Source organism: Vombatus ursinus, unplaced genomic scaffold (assembly GCF_900497805.2).
Source record: "Vombatus ursinus unplaced genomic scaffold, bare-nosed wombat genome assembly UNPS02014770.1, whole genome shotgun sequence".
Taxonomy (NCBI): Eukaryota; Metazoa; Chordata; class Mammalia; order Diprotodontia; family Vombatidae; genus Vombatus; species Vombatus ursinus.
Genome location: NW_020954548.1, coordinates 5,021,012 through 5,037,350, shown reverse-complemented (window position 1 = coordinate 5,037,350; position 16,339 = coordinate 5,021,012).

The window sequence follows — 16,339 nt, the reverse complement described above, 5'->3', positions numbered from 1 at the left end:
AAAGTTTTGGTAGAACCTCTATGGACAATAGATTTCTGGGGACCTTGAACTTGGATGGAGCAAAAAGTGTTGGATTAATTTCATTGACTTTTGGTTTTCTTTATAATCATATGTATTTGTGCATTTTAAACATTTTTCTGAGATGGGGTCCAGGGCTTCCTCAGGCTGCCAAATGCATCCTTGACATACACACAAAAAAAGATTAAGAACCCACATTCTACTGAATATTAGAAATGAGAAGGCTTGGATAGATTGTGACTTTCATTGGGAGAAGTCCCCACATGAGTGACATTGTAAGTGTCTCTCAATAGCTTCAAATGCAATGCTTTTTAGGCTCTTTTGTATTTTACACAGAGGTTGATTCTATAAATTTTAGAAACATTTAGATAGAAAGTGAAAATCAGAGTCATAGTTGCCATTTGGTTTTACATATGTATATATATATACATATATGTATATGTGTGTATATATGTGTATATGTGTGTGTGTGTGTTTGTGTGTGTGTGTGTGTGTGTGTGTATCCTTCTCCTCCTACCATACTCCTAAGGCATATTTGACTAAATCTAACTCTTCTTTACATTGTACTTGATATGATCCATTAGTATGTACCCATATAGGAAATGGATAGGGATGAATAGGTGAATTATTTAATAATGTTAATGATTTAATCTGAGCAAAAAGAAAAAAAAAGATGTTTCCTACTTTCTGCTTCCTATGATTACTTCTTTATTTTTTCTTCACCTTAAACTAGCAAGATAGCCAGAAATCATTTGATTCAGCAAGGATTTGCAAAATGATGACAACTAGGCACCTATAATTATTTTTGACATTTTGGAAAAAATGAAAAAAAAATGAGATAATTAGAAACCTTTTTGAGGGGAAGGGAAATTTATTTATGTGAAGAAATGAAAATAACATATATAAAAACTATCCAATGAAGGGTTACTTTGAAGATAATCTAGCATCATAATATACAGATATTAAACACTATGACATGGTTAACACATTTCAAACTAGAACCCTGTAAATACCCAACAGGACATTCTTTAAGCACAGGAACTGATTCATTTTTTTTCCTCTTTTCTCCAGTATATAGAGTAATAACTGATACTTAAGTGCTTGTTGACTAATATGGTATTTCCTTCTAATCGAATACAATAATAATAGTAATATCTGTGGTCAAACTGGATAGATCAACAATTAATGTATCTGTTTTTCAATTTCTTTGAAACATTTATTATAATCCCCAGATCTTACATGTTAATTGTAACTATTATATTTAGAGTTCATTGAAAATAGAAATACTGGAACTTCCACTTCTGGGAGCTAAGATGGCAGAGTAAAAAGGTAGTCGCTCTTACCCTCCCCTATCAACCTCTGAAAATCCAGAAAATATCACCCCAGAAAAAACCCTGGAACAGCTGAACCAGAAGAAAGAAGGGGTGCAGCAGTGCAGTAGCCCAGGTAGCTAGAGGGATTAACCGGAAAGGCCCCTCTTTCCCTGGGGGAAGGTGAGCAGTACAGAACCAGGAGTCACCCAGCCAGCTAGTGGAAAGACCCACTTTAGCACACCAGGAGGATATTCAAGTGCCTCAGCATTCTACAGCAAACGGGTCTCCCAGTGCCTCAGCAAAAATAAGGGAAGCAGCACTACAAAGGGCCCCAGGTGGATAAGCACCCTGCAGCATTTGTCTGAAAGGAACTAAAGAAAGCAACCTAGAGTTGCCTGAAAGTTCCAGCCTCGTTGATTCCAGCCCAACACCCAGTAAACTGTCAGCACCCTACAGCCTCCAATTGCCAAGCAGGAGGAGATCCTGAAGCCCAGATGATCAAGCAGGCAAACACTAACAGCTGGACCTCTGAGTAGCCTCAGTGAGGGCAGAGGAACTGGTGGAAATCAGCTCAGAAAAACACCAGGTGCCTAGGCATTCTACAGCAAAGGAGTCTCCCAGTGCCTCAACAGAACTAAGGGAGGCAGCACTGCAAGAGGCCCCAGGCAGATAAACACCCAACAATACCCATCTAAAAGGAGCTGAACAAAGCTAAAGGAAAGGAAAAGCAAGCAACCTAGATTTGCCTAAAAGTCCCAGCCTTGCTGATTCTAGCCCAACACCAGGTAAGCTGCCAGAACCCTATAGCCTCCAATTGCCAACATAAGAGGCCGCAGCACACAAAGCCAGTGACCAAGACCTAGGCTCCCCACACAAGAAGCTTGGATCAGTGCCCTCTGCTCCCCAGCAGGAGAGCTTAATCTCTTTAAAGGCCAGGGAATAAAGAAACACCATGAGTAAAAAGAAACACCATGAGTAAAAAGAAACATGCCATAGATTCATATTATGAGAAGAGGGAAGATCAAGACAGAAATTCTGAAGAGGACAATATTGTTATCAAACCCACAATCTGAAACATCAAAAGGGAATATGAACTGGTCTGAAGCTCAAAAAGCCTTCTTAGAAGAGCTCAAGAAGGATTTTAAAAGTCAAATTAGAGAGGTAGAGAAGTCCTTAAAAAGGACAATTGGCCAACTGGAAAAAAAAGTACACTGAAGAAAACAAATGCCTTAAAAATACAATTGACCAATTGGAGAAGAAAGTACAAAATCTAACAGAAGAAAACAATATGTTAAAAATTAGAATTGAAAAAATGGAAACTAATGATTCTATGAGAAAGCAAGAATCAGTCAAACAGAAGCAAAAAAATGAAAAAAAAATAGATGAAAATGTAAAATACCTCATGGGCAAAACAACTGACCTGGAAAATTAATCGAGGAGAGACAATTTAAAAATTATAGACCTACCTGAAAATCATTATGAAAAAAAGATCCTGGACAGTATCCTTCAGGAAATCATAAAGCAAAACTGCCCTGAAGTCCTAGAACCAGAAGGCAAAACAACTATAGAAAGAATCCACCACTCCATGCTTGAAAGAGATCCCAAACTGAAAACACCAAGGAATATAATAGCTAAATTCCAAAATTACCAGATTAAAGAGAAATTACTGCAAGCAGCCAGAGAGAAACAATTTAAATATCATGGAACCACAATCAGTATTACAAAGGATCTTGCAGCCTCTACATTAAAAGACTGTAGGGTGTGAAACATGATATTCCATAAGGCAAAGGAGCTTGGAATGCAGCCAAGGATTAACTACTCAGCAAAAATGAGCATGATTTTTCAGGGAAGGAGATGGATATTCAAGGAAATAAGGGACTTCCAAACCTTCCTGATGAAAAGACCAGAGCTCAACAAAAAAATTGATCTTCAAGTACAAGATTCAAGAGAGACATAAAAAGGTAAATGGGACAGAAAGACACAATATGTTGTTAATAAGGGCAAAATGTTTACATCCCTACAAGGGAAGATGACACTTACAACTCTTGATAACTGTATTGTTATTATACCATGTTAAAGGAGTATACATAAAGGGGGTGGATATAAGTTGACTTTGATGTAATGATAAAAAAATTAATCAAGTGGATTAAATGGATCTAAGTAAGTGGATTAGTCTGAGCTAAGAAAATGTACTGAGAAAGGAGGAGGCAGACAAGGATAAATTACATTACAGGAAAAGACACAAAAACCTATTAGAGCAGAGATAAAGAAGGAAGGGGGATAAGCATTGTTTGAACCTTACTCTCATCAGATTTGGCTCAAGAAGGGAATAACATAATCAGTTAGGTATAGACATATAACTTGCCTTATAGGCAATAGGAGGGAAAAGGGGAAAGAAAAGGGAGGGTGGAATAGAAGGGAGGGAAGAAACAGTAAGGGTAAAGGGGAAGAAAAAGGAAAGGGATAATAAAAGGGAAGTGGGACTGAAGCAGGCAGTGGTCAAAACCAAAACACTAGTGAGGGGGGGAAAGGAGAAAGGAGAAAGAAAAGCATAAACAGGAGGGAAAGGATGGAGAAACAGACACCGATAGTAATCATAACTGTGAATGTGAATGAGATGACATCTCCCATAAAACAGAAGCAGACTGCAGAATGGATTAAAAACCACAATCCTACAATATGTTGTTTACAGGAAACACATTTGAAAAAGAGTGACACACACAGGGTAAAGGTAAAAGGCTGGAGCAGAATGTATTATGCTTCAGCTGAAGTAAAAAAAAAAAATCAGGTGTAGCAATCCTGATCTCAGACAAAGCAAAAGCAAAAATAGATCTTATCAAAAGAGATAAGGAAGGAAACTACATCCTGCTAAAAGGCACCATAGACAATGAAGTAATATCATTACTAAACATATATGCACCAAATGGTATAGCATCCAGATTCTTAGAGGAGAAGTTCAGGGAGTTACAGGAAGAAATAGACAGCAAAACTATACTAGTGAGGGATCTCAACCTCTCCCTCTCTAAACTAGATAAATCTAACCACAAAATAAACAAGAAAGAAGTTAAGGAGGTGAATAGCACATTAGAAAAGTTAGGTATGATAGACCTGTGGAGAAAATTGAATGGGGATGGAAAGGAATATACTTTTTTTCTCGGCAGTACATGGCACATACACAAAAATTGACCATGTACTAGGGCATAAAAACCTCACAATCCAATGCAGAAAGACAGAAATATTAAATGCATCCTTTTCAGATCATGATGCAAAAAAAAAATTATATGTGATAAAGGGACATAGAAAGATAGACTAAAAAATAATTGGAAACTAAATAATCTAAACCTAAAAAATGATTGGGTCAAAGAACAAATCAAAGAAACAATCAATAATTTCATTCAAGAGAATGACAATAATCAGACAACATATCAAAACTTATGGGATGCAGCCAAAGCAGTTCTTAAGGGAAGTTTTATATCTCTAAATGCTTCCATAAATAAAATAGAAAAAGAGGAGAACAATGAATTGGGCATACAACTAAAAAAAACTAGAAAAAGAACAAATTAAAAATCCTCAATTAAACACCAAATTAAAATTGAAATTAAGAAAACTATTGAACTAATAAATAAAACTAAAAGCTGGTTTTATGAAAAAAAATAAAATAGATAAACCTTTGGTTAATCTAATTAAAAAAAGAGAAGGAAGAAAACCAAATTACTAGTATCAAGAATGAACAGGGTGAAGGTACCACCAAGGAAAAGGAAATCAAAACAACAATTAGGAATTATTTTGCCCAACGATATGCCAACAAATTTGACAATCTTAGTGAAATGGACACATATTTACAAAAATATAAATTGCCCAGATTAACAGAAGAGGAACTAAAATACTTAAATATCCCCATCTCAGAAAAAGAAAATGAACAAGCCATTGATGAACTCCAGAGGAAAAAATCTCCAGGGCCAGATGGATTCACATGTGAATTCTATCAAACATTTAAAGAACAATTAATTCTAATACTATATAGACTATTTGGTAAAATAAGTGAAGAAGGAATCTTGCCAAATTCTTTTTATGATACAAATATGGTGCTGATACCTAAACCAGGAAGACTCAAGACAGAGAAAGAAAATTATAGACCAATTTCTCTAATGAATATAGATGCAAAAATTTTAAACAAAATATTAGCAAATAGATTACAGCAACTTATCACAAGAATGATACACTATGACCAGGTAGGATTTATACCAGGAATGCAGGGCTGGTTCAATATAAGGAAAACTCTCAGTATAATTCATCATATCAACACCAAAACTAACAGAAACCACATGGTCAATTCAATAGATGTGGAAAAAGCTTTTGACAAAATACAACACCCATTCCTATTAAAAACACTAGAGAGCATAGACATAAATGGAGTCTTCCTTAAATTAATAAATAGCATCTATCTAAAACCTTCAGCAAGCATAATATGTAATGGGGACAAGCTAGAAGCATTTCCAATAAGATCGGGGGTGAAACAAGGATGTTCATTATCACCACTGTTATTCAATGTCATACTGGAAATGTTAGCTTTAGCAGTAAGAGAAGAAAAAGACATTGAAGGTATCAGAAGAGGCAAAGAAAAAACAAAGCTATCACTCTTTGAAGATGGCATGATGTTATACTCAGAGAATCTCAGAGAATCAAATAAAAAACTACCTGAAATAATAAACAGCTTTAGCAAAGTTGCAGGCTATAAAATAAACCCACATAAATCATTGGCATTTCTATATATTATCAACAAATCACAACAGAAAGAGTTAGAAAGAGAAATTCCAATTAAACTTACTGTAGACATTACAATGCCTGGAAACAGATCCCTACCTTAACAAAGAGTTTATAACTCAAGTAATTAGCCAGGATCATGAGCAAGCAGCGCAAAAAGAGTCAGACCATATTATCTTACTTGGGTGAAAAAAAAAATACAACCAGAAGAAGACAACAAAGCCAAAGCTCCTATATCCAAAGCCTCCAAGAAAAATATGAATTGGTCCTAGGCTTTGGAAGAGCTCAAAAAGGATTTTGAGAAGCAAGTAAGAGAAGGAGAGGAAAAACTGAGAGTGATTCAAGAAAATCATGAAAAAGAAGCCAACAGCTTGCTAAAGGAGACCCCAAAAAATACTGAAGAAAATAACACCTTACAAAATAACCTAACCCAAAGGGCAAAAGAGGGCCAAAATGTCAATGAGAAGAATACCCTAAAAAGCAAAATTGGCCAAATGAAAAAGGAAGTTCAAAAGATTACTGAAGAAAATGCTTCCTTAAAAATTAGAATGGAGCAATTAGAAGCTAGTGACTTTATGAGAAATCAAGGCACTATAAAACTAATCCAAAAGAATGAAAAATAGAAAACAATGTGAAATATCTCATTAGAAAAACAACTGACCTGGAAAACAGATCCAGGAGAGAGAATTTAAAAATTATTGGACTATCTGAAAGCCATGATCAAAAAAAGAGCCTAGACATCATCTTTCAAGAAATTATCCAGAAAAACTACCTTGATATTTTAGAACCAAAGTGCAAAATAGAAATTGAAAGAATCCCCCGATCTCCTCCTGAAAGAGATCCCCAAAGGAAAACTCCTAGGAATATTGTAGACAAATTCCAGAGTTCCCAGGTCAAGGAGAAAACATTGCAAGCATCCAGAAAGAAGCAATTCAAGTATTGTGAAAACACAATTAGGATGATGCAAGATTTAGCAGCTTCTACTTTAAGGGACCACAGGGCATGGAATATAATATTCTGGAGGGCAAAGGACATATGATTACAGCCAATAATCACCTACCTAGCAAAACTATTTAGTGAAATAGAGGACTTTCAAGAATTCTTGATGACAAGACCAGAGCTGAATAGAAAATTTAACTTTCAAATACAAGACTCAAGTGAAACATGAAGAGGTAAACAGGAAAGGGAAATCATAAGAGACTTATTAAGGTTGAACTGCTTACATTCCTGCATGGAAAGATGATATTTGTGACTCATGAGTCCTTTGTCAGTATTAGGGTAGTGAGAGGTAAAAATTATGTGTATACATAGATAGATAAATTGATAGATAGAGGGCACAGGGTGATTTGAAGATGAAGTGGTGATATCTGGGAAATAAAATTAAGGGGTGAGAGAGGATTTTACTGGGAGAATGAGAAAGATAGGGATAGAATGGGGTAAATTATCTCACATGAAATAGACAAGAAAAGCCTTTTACAGTGGAGGGGAAACAGGGGAAGGTGAAAGGGAATGAGTGAATCTTGTTCTCATAGGATTTGGCTTAAGGAGGGAATAACATGAATAATTGGATATGGAAATCTATCTTAGCCTACAGGAAAATAAAGGAGGAAGGGGTTAAGAGAGTAGTGGGATGGTAGAGGGGAGGGCAGATTAGGGGAGGGGATAATCAGAAACAAATACTTCTGAGGAGGGACAGGTACAAAAGAGAGAATAGAATAAATGGGGGGGGTAAGATAGGATGAAGGTAAATATACTTTGTTTTTCACAACATGACTACTATGGAAGTGTTTTGCATGACTATACATATACAGCCTGTATTGAGTTGCTTGCCATTTCAATGAGGGTGGGTGGGGAGGGAGGAAGGGAGAAAATTTGTAACCCAAAGTTTTAAAAACACATGTTTAAAAAATTGTTTATAAATTAAAAAAAAAAACTTTAATTTAAAAAAAAAGAAATAACATTTGGTTTCAGAAACCCTGATTTCAAATCTTGGCTTTGGTATTTACTAGCTGCTTTATCTTAGGTCAAAACACTTAATTAAAATAAATTAAGCACACTTTTTAAAATGTCTGCTTTGTTCTGGGCCCAGTTGGAGGTATTGGAGTTTCAAAGACAGAACCTTATAAGCTAACAAACAAACAAAAACAGCCTTAGTCCTCAATGAGATTTACTGGGAGGACAGCATATGTAAACGTTTAAGCAATTATTGAAAATGAGAACTAGCAACTGGACAAATTAGTGAAAGTTTCATGGAGAAAGCAGTAACTAAGAGACCTTGAAGATAGATTAGGAGGAAATATATGTCTGCATAAGGGTTGGATTTCATAAATGCATCCAGAAATAAAATAGAATACTGAATTGGAGGAATAGATAATAAGTAATCTAGTCTGTCTGGGAAATAATGTATGAAAGGAAAATATAGAATATATTAGAAATATAGCTTAGAGCTATATTGTAGAGGAGTTCAAATTCTAGCCTGAGGAGTTAATATTTTATATTAAAGACAATAGTGAGTCATTAAATGTTTTTGAGCATGGAAGGATGTAGTAAAATTTCTGCTTTGGGAAGCTTATATTGGGAAACTTGTGGAGGTTGTATTGGAAAGGGGAGAGAATGTAGGGAGAGAAACTGATTGGAAGGCAATTACAATAGTCCAAGTAAGAGATACTGATTTCCATGTGAAGATAAAGGGAAGTATGTGAGAGATGATATAGAAGTGGAATTTGCAAGACTAGGCAACTCATTGGATATAGAAGTGAAGAACAAGGGAGAAGCAAAAATAAATCCAAAATTATGGTGATGCATTTGAAATAAATGTAGAATACCTCTAGTAATTCACCTGTTTCCTGAATGAATTATTTCTATTCCATTCATTATAAGTGATTACACATCACATTCAGGTTGCTATATGTTACAAGTAATATGCTATTTATAAACTGAATAAGTACATAGCTAATATTGGATCTAATCTATTTCAGTCTTTCATTCTGAATTATTGAGGAATGTATCTTGGTAAAGACAATGATTTTGGATTTTGAATGATCAACCTAGATTATACTTAGAGGCTTAAGTTAATTAGAACACAGAGAAAGGATGGAAATTAGATATGGTTACAAAGAATTAGACAAGATATATTGTCCAGGTTTGAATGGAGCAAGTGATAATGAATGCCATAATTTCCTATAAAATCAGATACCTTGAAGATGTATAATCTTCCCTTTGAACATTGACAGGTTGTTGTGGTGATTCTGACATGCTGTATTTAACATAATTGTGTAGAATACCTTTGGTTTGTGATTGATCATAGTGATACATGCATTCTCTAGTCCACCTAGTCATGGAATTTAAAATAGTTATAAAAATGTACACCTCTAAGATAAGTAAATTTTTAAAAATTCAATTTCCCAAATAGAAAATTGAGGATGGGGAATGACTAGACAAAGATGTGAAAAAAATGGAATGTTGGAGTATTGACAAGGCAATGAGTCAAGAAATAGAAATAAGTTAGAAATACTTCAATATACAAAACAGAAAAAGATGAACTATTTGTCTCTATAACTTAATTATCTTTTTTTAGATACATAGATGCTAATCTTTTGGTGCACATATAGTAAGTGTTTATATTATTCAATTATCTATGATGCCTTAAAGTGTAATATGGTTTTCCTATTTCTCTCTTTTAACCATCTCAATTTTAGTGGTGCCTTGTCTGAGTTTATAATAAATATCCATGCTGTTTCTCAAATCCTCTCTCCCCAACCTGTTTCTTTTCTAGTTGAATTTAATGTATTACTTCACTAAGTTCTCTATGTATTCAGTCTTCTAGATCAGATAACATTGAGGTTCATGTGATTCCTCCTTTTCCCCAACCATGTTTGTATACTTTTCTTGAGCCCTCTAATTATGAGGCAAAGTTTTACCCTTAATGTAATCTCATTTTCTCTTCCTTTTATTTCCTCTCTTACAGCAGTGATGATAAATGTTTAACAATGAGCTCTCCCAAACTGTACACTACATTTTAAAAGTTAGCCTACACTGGCAATTTTCTCCATCATTTCTTTTCTACATAATCAACAAAACAATAATATAAGTCCTAATTTGTTGTGCTTGCCAATTTCCCAGGAATAAATGTTCACACTGAAAGTTTAACAATTGGCTCCCATCAGCTGGTATGAGCTGGCTCTGGTGCAATCCTTCCTCAGCCTCTTAAGATGGTGAACACAGAAGGAATACCTGCCTTTGTCTTAAGAAACTTGTCTCTTCACTCCAAGTTAGAATGGAAATGTTCAATTTTCATTTAGTCTCTTCCATTTCAAATATCTTTTTTAGGTGTCTATGGACAACTGTTTTGCAACTAAACCCTCCTCCTCAGCTCTAGTCTTTTCTTTTATGAAGGCTTTGTCATCTTCTGTTTCATTAAAGAAGTGTGTGTGTGTGTGTGTGTGTGTGTGTGTGTGTGTGTAGACTTATATTCAATTTTTCAGCAAACATAATTTTGGTTTTAAGTCTTTATTTTTGCTTTATTTCACTATTGCATTCTATAATTTTCTCTCCTTTAAGTAGTTGCTGCCAACTCTTATGTGATCATCACAGTAGTTGCTTGATATTTGAAATACATCTATTTTCTTGCAGTTTGTTGTTGTGGTATTATAATATTTCTGGGAAATTTCATTTTGGGTTTTTTGGACATGAAAAGTGCATTCTTTCTATTTTAACTTTGTCCCTTGGCCCTACTTAATCTGGGTGTTTTTCACTTACAACTTCTTAAAATGTGGTATCCAAGATTTACTTTTTGGTAATAATTTTTAAGGAGTTTGATTACTTAATTATTATTCATTGATTTCTAGGATATTTGTTCTAGATATTAGCTAACTTCCATTTTGTTCTATTTTTTAAAATCTATTGATTTTGTTCTAATATTGGCTACTATCTCATGAAATTAAGTACAGTTTAATCTATTTTAATTATATGGGTGTTTATTGTTTGTATAAGTTTTTCCACCTTCTGTTCTAAGCAATTCATTCTCATTTCAATTCTTTCCTTACAGTTCTTATTTCATTTATAATGACCAGTTTTATCTTTTTCATCTCCTCCAGATACTCTTGTAGTCTTTGTAGCCAAACATTTTTTTTCCTCTGAGATTTTGCTTGTAGTTATTGTTGAGCCACTCGTTTCAGATTTACCTATTAAGTATTTCTGTACTCACACTGCTTTCATGATGTCCAATATCTTCTATTACTTATATCTCAGATTCAGTTCCTAATTGGGTTTTTGTTTCATAGCCAGTTTCTGCCCCTTCCATGCTCTTGGGGATGTGGTCAGGCACCATTTTATTTTGTTATTACCTCATTTTCCTGGGCTCCTGATAAGGACTTCCATCTCTCCTAATTTGCCTCTTCCCAGGGCCTTGTCAGTGTCTTTGGTCAGAGTTCTTTATTTGGCTATCCCTATGCCAAATGGTGCTTCTTTGGACTTTTAGCCTCCTTCTCTGAGCTCTTGCTGACTTTTCTGGTGGAATATATCTTTCAATGCTTCCTGATTCTGGATGTCTTTCTATGTAAACTTGGGCTGAATGAAGGAGCTTACTGATTTCACTTTTTGGATCATTGCTTGATCTGATCATTTTTAATATCATTGCTGTAGTATCCAGAGGAGAATTGACTTTTCTGCAACATCTCACACTTACCATATTACTGAGAATTAATTTTTTTTTTATATTTACCTGAAAATTTCCTCCCACACATTGATACTAGTTCTTCCTTTAGGAGCTGAGACCTAGCTCTCAAAATCCCTGAGGCCCATTTCTATATTCATCCTCTTGGCAAAAGGCAGAATTCTAAAAATACATTATTGGAGAATGATTTCAATTCCACATTGACAGCATACAAGGCTGCATGTTCATTACAGGCACGGACCATAGGGGTGTCTGCCAAGTTAATGCAAATAAGTTTTAATAACCAATACATTTTGCCAGAATTCAGTGGGTGATCAATCTGATTTTATCTGGTTCAGTCACCTGAATTGTATTTAGTCTGGGTATCACATTTCAAGAAGAGCATTGGAAAGCTAGAGAGCATACAGAGGATCACAACCAAGATGGTGAAGTGTTGAAAGGCTGTGATGGCACAGTTTACATTTTTCTTCATAGCACTAAAATAATGGTTAAAAATAAAGAAACACTGGAATACTATTGTGCTATATGAAATGATGAACAGTCTGACTTCAGAAAAACCTGGAAAGGCTTGTATGGTCTGATGCCGAGTGAACTGAGCAGAACCAGGAGAAATTTATACATAGCAACAGCCAAATCGTGCAATGACTAACATTGATAGACTTAACCCTTCTCAGCAGTGCAAAGATCTAAGACATCTCCAAAGGCCTCATGATGGAAAATGCTATCCACATCCAAAGAAATAACTACAGAGTTTGAATGCAGATCGAAGAATACTATTTGCTTTTTTTTTCCTTCTGTTGTGTTTTGTTTCCTCTTTCTGGTGGTTCCTACTATTGGTTCTAATTCTTACTTACAATATTACTAATGTGAAAATATGTTTAATAGGAATGTATATGTATAACATATATCAGATTATGTGCAGTCTTGGGGAGCGAGGTGGGGAGGGAAGGGGAGAAAAATTTAAAACTCAAAAGCTTATGGAAGTGATTGTTGATAATTCAAAATAAATTAATAAAACAAAAGTCAGTAAGTAGGACAAAGGTTAACCTTTCCCAGAGTGTGCATGTTTAATAGGCTCATGAGTATTAACTTCAACACCTCCAGGCAGGGCTAAAATGTCATTTTCTGAACATGCTATGTATGCAGAAGGAGGGGTGACACGTCAAGGAGTAGATGTGTAACAGGTGTGCCCAGAAAGTTGTACACTTTGGAGTACTCAGCCAATGAGAAAACAGGAGAGACTTTGCGATTGGGATTAGAGATAAATAGTAAACTCTTGCTTTGGACAGTGTGTCCTAGTCCATAGGGCACCCGAGGTTGCAACTGCCTGATAAACTGGGTTTTTAACTTCAAAAAAAAATAAGGAAGCACATTCAACCTTTCTGTAAGGAAAATATTTTTAACAATGAAATCTATCCCAAAGTGGAGTAGATTGCTTCTAGAGACAGTGGAGTTCCATCATTAAAGACCACTTGTTTAATTCAAGGCTGGCTAGGATTAACTACCCCCTGAACTCCCTTTCATCTCTGACATTTTGTTATCCTATAACATTCATTTAGCACAAATTTTCTTAAAAATCATTTTTTCTTATTGAAAAGTATAAAATTTTAAGAGATATACAAACAGTTAAAGGTTAAAATTATGGAAGCTGACTATAATCTTAGGTTAGAATGCAGTGAAACAGCTTGAGGAAAATAAACAAAACAAAAGTATTCTGTAGCCATAAGAATTCACTCTGTTCTTACCCAGGGGCCTTAATTGTCAAAAGTGGCAATGACAGTCTATTGAAGATAGGAAGGACATAGAGGGATTTGCAAAAGCAAACTCTGGTCTTTTTAATAAGCTTAACTATTTAATCAACAAGAAGCAGAGGTGGCTTGATAGGACAAGAAGAAAAAAATCTAGTTACATATTTTTAATTGCTTATATCTACATTTGCTCTTAGCCTCATCATAGAACCATGATTAAAAGTATCCCAAAGCATCAATAGTTCTGGAGGGCAATTTAAATACCAGGATGTAAATATCTAGTGGCATTTTTCCATACCAGCTTATCTTCAAAGAGCAGAAGGAAAATCTTTTTTTTTTTTTCCTTCTCACTGGTTTCTGTGAGCAACAGTTATTTCTGCTGTCACAACTTCATTACTGGAGAGAATCAACACAATGGCTTTTGTATGACATTGCAAGGTCAGGACTGATTTGGGGTTTTTAAGGACAAGTTTCTCCTTTAACAAATGAAGGTGCTAAAATTGGATCTGTATGTTATTGGCAAATACTCCAATCACACAAGTTTCTTTTTCTTATGTAGTATTTAAATAAACATTTAAAGAAAGGCTCAGTCTTTGACTGATTTGGAAGTCCAAACAATGGAGGTATTTCTGAATAAAATATTAATATGAGCATCAGATTTTTTAATAGCCAATCACATATTAGTATCTTTGGAGAACCAATTATCAAAATGTAAAGCATACAGATGGAAAAGTGAACAATATGAAGGATATTCTACTACATTCAGTTAGGTAATGAGCTAATGACAATGCTTTAATTAAATTCAAAAATCTAGTCAACCTTCTAGAATCCATTCCATTTCAAATTGCTCTTCTAAAATGGGATATTCTGAGTATGGGAAGGCTGATGAAATGTTCACCCTGATAAGACTCCTTTCTCCATGGTCGTAGAAGTAAGAATCTTTATTTCTTTTAACTACTCTGGCAAATTGTTCAGCATTGTTATCCTCTTTGTTCAGCCAAGAAAAGGGCAGAGAAAGATTGTCAGTTATCTAAAGCCACTGCGGGAGGAGAGGATTAGAATACAGTTACTGCGATTCCTATGCTTAAAGTGAGCAATCTGGAAAGGTTGATTATAATCTTTTGTGATATATCTGCTACAATACAGATCATCCTCAACTCCTCACTATCAGACTGAATACTGAGCTCTGAATTGTGTGCTGTTTTCCCAAAGGGGTCACTTCTTCCTACTAAAGCAATAGAAAAATCTCTCTCTCTCTCTCTCTCTCTCTCTCTCTCTCTCTCTCTCTCTCTTTCTCTTTCATAAAATTGTTTTTGCAGTAGCCAATTGTACTCAAAATTGTTTGTCTGTGTGCCATTAATAGAGGGGAAAGAAACTGCTTAGAGAAAACATGCCACCTGATAGGGTCTCTCAGTGGTTGACTTTTAAATTCCTATGTGATTAATACTTGGGAGAATAGAAATTTCCTCTTTTCAAACGTAATTTGAAGAAAAAAAAACTCATGGAATCCCATCCTGAAGTGGTCTAGTCAAAATAGTACCTCTCTCTCAGAATGAGGGATATTTACATGGGGATGACATATGGGGAGGGGTAAGTGAAGATGCAGACATGATGACAGTCCAGAGCCACTAATGAGTCCATATGTGTGTGCGCACGTGCATGCATGCATGCATGTGCACGTGCATGCATATGTGCATATTGTCATGTGTGCATACATGTGGGTGTGTACATATATATGCACGTGGGTGCATGTGGGTGCATATAGAAGCACATGTGTATGTGCTCATGCATATCAATACAAACATGTATATTTCATATATGTGTGCAATATACCTGTATATACACATACATATATACATACATATATAATGAGCACCAATTGCATTGAGCAGTATCAATCCATATGTACACACTTATCTAATGTGTTCATGATTAGTGTGTTAGAAGATGTATAATTTGGATAACACTAGATTGGTATATTTGTAGAATATTCACTGTGCTTTTACTCCAATGTGTAAAAGAGTTTAAGGCCTAATGTTCTTAATCAGGTCAGTTTGCAATAATAGAATAGATCAATAGCAATTGGTTGGAGATTGTATATATCTTGACATCCCTTGAATTGGGGGAGTGTGGGTGGCTTTGTTACATTCTAGTACCTTTCCTTGCTATGTACATACTTCGCTTTGATATCAATAAAATATATTTGGCTACTTTCTCTTTCACTATGGGAGACATTTCTCTTCCTTAAAGTGAGGAATAGCAATTGCATTCACCTCCTGAAATATTTTTCTTTCAATATGGTTAACATTTAGAATAACCTTCTAATTGGTTTCTCTGTCTTAAGTCATCCTTGACCATTCCATCCTACACAGAGTGAAAAAGTGATATTCCTAAAGCACAGGTCTGACTTTGTTATTCCCCTTCTCAAAAAAACCCAGGTGTTCATCTAGCAATACAACTACTCTGGTAGTTAAAGCCCTTTTCTATCACATCTTAACATATTGTTTAAGCCTTACTACTTCCTTTCATACTTTGTTCCACCCAAACAGGCCTTATCGGACTTCTTCATATGTAGCCTTTCATCTCCCATTTATATTTCTTTACACACATTGTTCCCCACGTACTTCTTCCTCATTTCCACCTCTTAGAATCCCTAGATTGTTTTAAAGCTCAGCATAGGTCTATCTCCAATACAAAGTGGTTGCTGATTTCCTTAGCTGTTACTGTTCACTGCTAAAAAAATACCATTTTATTTACTTTGTATCTACAACTATATAAAAACAAAGAAATATGTACTATTGCGCTCAAGGGGTCTATGGTTC